Genomic DNA, 6,170 nt, shown 5'->3' on the forward strand with positions numbered 1-6,170 from the left:
ATGGTAAAGAAGTACCTATGCCAAAACCACCAGAAAATTGGGGTTTGTGTGAAGAAGATGACCCTAATGATTCAGATTATAAGAATAAAGATAAATGTCACCAGGTAGGTGACCAATAAGGTAATAATTCCCTATTTTCCATCCTCAGAGGCTTGTTTAGAAACCTGAATGTATCTAAATAATATTGTTTGTGACTTTAAACTATCCCAAAATCCAGCTGAACTTTTAGCTTCTAATTTAGACTAACAAGAGGGCATCAAAATATGTTTAAACATGAAAATTCTCTTGAGAAGCATTACATTATGAATAATATTCTTGGCATATCTGTGGGGAACTGAAAAATGAATGCTCTTTTATCAAGATTACAACATGGATCTACCAAGTATTGCTGCTTTATTTGTGAGTGGGAGAGCAGAGGCAGAAAAAAACCCCAACACCATATTTTTAAAAAATACCAGCCGAAAAGGAAAGAACTGATTATAGACAAGGAAACTGTGGTAAGTCAACCACTGCTTAGTCCTGGATAAATTTTCTAACCTTCTCTATGTGTTAAACTTGGTTTGGTGAGAAATTTAGGACCTCAATGATCAGGAGATGCCTCAGTGGCAGCAGGTACATAGAACAGAGAAACCAATTAGGAGGCTATTATCACAGCCCAGGAAAGAGGTGATAAGGGCCTGAACTAATAATGAGTTAAGTGGTATGGGTTCTGATGAGATAGATGTTATGTAAGTGTAAGGGTGAGATTGATTGAGTAAATGATCAAGTTACCCCACCCAATTAAAGTGATAATATCCCCTGATATCCTTAAATATCTGTCTACACACACACACACACACACACTTTTTTGAGACTAGAAGTCAGGAAAGGGTTAGAGTTGGATAGTTCTGAGACTCATCTGTATAGAAATGATAATTGAGCCCCCTATATGTCTCCTATAGCCCTATCTTGGTCCTTCTCTTCTCTTACAATATTATTTCCCTTGGTGACATCAGCTACCATGGATTTAATTATCATCTCTATGCAGATTATTCTCCAAACTATTTATACACCCCTAAAATCTCTTCTAACCCCTAGTATCACATCTCCAACTGCCTAGTGGACACCCCAAACTGGATGCCTCATAGGCACCTCAAATTCATCATGTCCAACACTGAACTCATCTTTCTCCCCAAATCCATCCCTCTTCCTAATTTCCCCACAACCATCACTGGCACCACCTTCCAGTCACCCAGCTTACAACCAAGGTGTCATCCATTGCTCCCAATGCTCTCTCACCATCCCTCCTGCATGTCGAGTGTTGGTGTGTGACTTAAATAAGTGGTTGTGACCTGAATAAAGATTCAGTAAAAGAGACTGAAAAGGAGCCAACAAACAGGTAAGAACCAGGGAAAGAATGATATCTTGAAAACAGAAAGATAAAGGAAGGGATAAGTGTTATCAATAGTGTCAAAAGCTATGGGAAGGTCAAGAAGGAGGAGGATGGAGAAAAGGCCATTAAATATGGGAATTAAGATATCAGGGGTAGCTTTGGAGAGAGCAATTTCAGTTGGATGGTGAGGTTAGAAGCCAGGCTGTGGAAAGTTAATAAGGGAGAGGAAAGGAAGTAGAGATATGGTTTGTAGATGGCTTCTCAAGGAGTTTAGCAATGAAGGGGATTGTTGTTTGTCCTTCACACTGGAAGAGGATTGATGACATCATGAAGGTGATGTCTTGACCTGCAAGTGAATTGGATTTAAGTGAGGCAGGGCTGGGCAAAGTCATTAGCCTCACTCTCCCCTCTAGAGTCATTGGAGTCCAGTGGCAAGATACAGATCAGGATGACTGGAGATGCCCCTCCCCCCCACAATGAGAGTTAAAATACAGAATAATAGTTAAGGAGAATGGATGTATCAAATGAAGGTTTTATATCTATTTTACAATATACTCACACAATAAACTTACCCCTGTGTGTATCTACGTATATGCATATGTGTATATATATGTATACACACACACATATATATAAATACATATACTTACATACATACACACATTTATGTATGTGTGTATATATGTGCAACAACAATGTTGCTAGCAGCTGCTGTGGAGGTGAAAAACTAACAACAAGAGCACACAGGAAGGCTCCTAGCACAGGTTCTTTGATCTGCTTTTCTAAGGAAAGCAACTTTAAGGGGTTAACAATCTCAGTTTAATTAACCATACATATACCATTCACTCAGTTCAGGGGAAAAAGTAAGCACCCTGAACTTCAGAGCAAATACAAACAGAAACTACAAACAGATCACCAGACAGGCTTTGCCTGATCAAGACGTGACATACATAGTTACCAAAAAGAGAAGCACTAACAGCTGGGTTTTTAAAGCCAGTGGGGCTCTTAACAACAGCAATCCAGAGTCTTATCTGGTCAAATCACACGACACTCTTCCAGTGAGTGAGAGCCCCAAAATAAAACGTCAACCTCAGATCTTATATACTCTTCTCAGGGTCAAAGGGCTTCACAACCATGGGACTCAAACCTATGTGAACTAGGCTTTCTTGTTTCTTAAGCAGGTTAAAGACTTGATTCAATCAAAGAAATAAAAGACAACAAAAAGTCCACTTTGCTCGCCATTACATTTGAAAGGCAAGACTCATCAAAGGTACTTGATTACCTTAGCATTCTAAAAGAGAAAACAAAGTCTCACCCTAATTACCATAACAATATGTATGCATATTGTTATGGTATACATATGTGTATAAACTGAGACCCATAAAGGTTGACTTACTACAAGTCACACAGATAATAAGTAGCAGAGCTGGGATTCAATTCCATATCCTTTGACTCCAAATCTTTCTAGGGTTTTATACATTTTATACATTTATACATTTATACATTTGTACATTTACAAGATCTCTCATATGCATATATATTGATATAATATGTGTATGTTAATAATACGTATCTCTAGGTGTATGTGTGTATACATGTATATGTCTATACTTTATATTTAAATATATTTATGAATAATGTACATCTCTATATAATATATTATATATAAATACATATATAATATATTAATATATGTATACATACATAATATATATATACACACATATACACACATGTGTATATACATATACAGTGAATTGGGAGATAGTAGAAAGTGGGAGAATTAAGAAAAGTCTTTTGACAGATTTCCCCTTGAACTGAGGCTTAAAGAGAGGATGGGGGAGTTCCCCAGAGGTAGAGGTGATTAGGGATAGAATTCCAGCCTTGAGGGCTATTCTATTCAAAGATCTGGAGATAGGAGATGGAATGTCCTATACAAGGAACAGAAAAATCCTACTTTGGCTGGAGTGTAGGGCTTAATAAATGTTTGTTGATGGGAAATATCAATAATAATATAACAGAATAATAAAATATTATTGATAATGGAAATGTCTGTATCTTTGGCCACTTTCCCAGAGTTGAGAATTCTAAAACAGCATTCTTGTCCAGAGGTTAGAGATGTTGCTGTACGTGGGACTATAGTTCCTTTTTATTATTTTAACCAATGTAATGCTTCCTTTTTTCCCCCCCTTTTCAGGTTCCAGAGTCTTGCTGAAAGTGAGGATTAAATTATACAGAGGCAGTGGCTACTTTCCTTGAAAAGGATTAGTCTCCTTTAGATTGGCTCTTTGTGTTAAGACATTTCTTACTGTGCAGGGGAAAACAACATGTACTTTGTCTTTGGAAAAAGTCCAGTAACAGTTCTTGTAGGGGAGGAAGGGAAGGATGGATTAGGAACAGTGTTGTATGCATTTTGTAGTTAGGTTTGTCATTGCAGGTCTAAATCATGTTTGTGCTTTGTGTTATTTTGTATTCGAATGACAATGTGATGTTGTTCACATGTGACAGTGATACCGCTAACCCTTCGTAAATGTAGATGACACCACATTGAATTATTTTTAAGTTAGTGGGGTTGGTTGTAGTGATCCTCCCCCACATCCAGTTAGGGGATGCAGGATATAGAGCATTGGACCTGGGGTCAGGAAGATCTCAGTTTAAATCCAGCCTCCGACTCTTATCTGTGTGATCTTGAGCATCACTCAGCCTCTGTTTGCCTCAGTTTTTTCAACAATAAAATGGAGTTAATAATAGCACTTACCTATCAAGGTTGTTGTGAGGACCAAATGAGATGATATTGGTAAAGTGCGTAGCATGGTGCAGGCCACAAAATAGGCACTGCAGAAATATTATTATTGTTATTTATTATTCACCCACACAAGGGGTAGAGGGATAGAGGGGGAGATAGCAGATAAAATGCACAAGTTCAATTGCATGAAATTAAAAATGAGTCCCAAGTCAAAATAGAATGAAACTGTCCAATAGGGAAAAAATATTTGCATCCTATGTTGCTGATGTCCAAGATATCCTTAATCCTCAACAGATAGTCAGAAGAAATTTTTTTTCAAATGAAGATACCGCAAGACTTTAACGATCATTTGAAAACACGCTCCAAATCACCAATTATAAGATCAATGCATATTAAGACAATTCTGAGGTTTCACTTTTTCCCCTGCAAATTGGCAAAAAAGACCAAAATACAAACAAACAAACTGGTAACAGTTCCTCATGGGATCATAGCTTTAGAGCTAGAGAGGGCCTTAGGGATTATCTATTCCAACCCTCCCAGGCACATAAAGTTATAGTGACTTGTTTTAGGTTACACAGATAGTAAATAGCAGAAATGGAATTCAGCCTCAGGTCTTTTGACTCCATATCCAGCACTTTCTAGGGCTTCTTCTTACCTTTATATAACCTTTATAACATTTCTCCTATACATTCTATTCTCTCCGCTCATGCAACCAATCCTACTGCAATAGCCTTCTAACTGATCTCCCTGCCTCCGGTATCTCCGAATTCCAATCCACCTTCCACTAAGCTGTGAAGATTATCTTTCTTACATGTAGATATAACCATCAGTGTTCTGCTCAATGAGTTCTGGGGACTCTCTCACCTCCAGAATGAAAGATAAGCTCCTCTGTTTGGCATTGAAAGTTCTTTGTTACCTGGCCCCTTTCTCACTTTACTTCCTTCTTAAATTATCTTCTACCACAAAGTCTGAGTCAGCTATACTGACCTGACTTTTGTTTCTTAACAAGATGCTCCTTTTGCCAACTCTGGCCCTTTGCCCTGGCTGTTCCCCAGGCCTGGAATGCTCTGCCCCCTTACCTCAACTTTGGTTTCCCTGGCTTCATTCAAGACTCACCTCAAATATTCCCTTTTTCATGAGGCCTTTCCTGGTCCCCCCAACTGCTGATGCCTTTCTTGTTTGGATTACTTTTATAACTCTGTATATATCTTTTGCGTATTTACATATTTACCTGTTATTTTTCCCCATTAGAATGTATGCTCCTTGAAGGCAGGGCCTGTTTTTTGCCTTCTCTTATATCCCTAACATTCAGGAAAGCACCTGGCACATGGGAAGTGTTTAATAAATGCTTGTTGACTGACATCTTTGACATCCAAGTTTCTTGGGGGGTGGGGGTGGGATGGGATAGAGATGTGTGGGGAGGTGAGGGTGGTGAAGATTATGTCTTACATTCTCTGCATTCCTCACAGTGTATATAGAGCACAGCACCTTATCCATAGTAGAGGCTCATTAAATATTTAATGAACAAGATATTAAAATCCTACTTTTGGAGTCTCCACCACCACCTTCCTGTTCCCTGGTGGTTCATTTCTCTGACTTGACCTTTCATATATATATATATATATTTTTTTTTTTTTGGTCCACATAACTCTTCTTACTCAGGAAATAGCAATTGTACATGTTGTTGCATATAAATGACTCCAACTAGCTGCCAAGCATCTCATATTGCTTTCCTATATCATGGGTAGGAACCATACTTCTTTCTTAACTTCAAATAGTTTCACTAAATGCTGTATAATTATCATACTTGTGTTTCTGAGCAGAGGGAAGAGCAGAGGTGGCCTTGGGAATTGTTTAGGAAATTCAGCATATTAAGGGTTGATAAAAGGTTGATGTCAGAGCTATTTTGGGGAAAGACTATTTTTCCTCTTTGATTCTACAAAGAAATGAGAGCCAGGAAGAAGGAGGAGACTGACTGTCAGATACTTCATGCCAGGGCCTCTTATCTAAGAGAGCAGCTGGATAATCTCTGTCATAAATCAGAAGACAAAA

The sequence above is a fragment of the Trichosurus vulpecula genome, chromosome 6 (genome assembly GCF_011100635.1).
Source record: "Trichosurus vulpecula isolate mTriVul1 chromosome 6, mTriVul1.pri, whole genome shotgun sequence".
NCBI lineage: Eukaryota > Metazoa > Chordata > Mammalia > Diprotodontia > Phalangeridae > Trichosurus > Trichosurus vulpecula.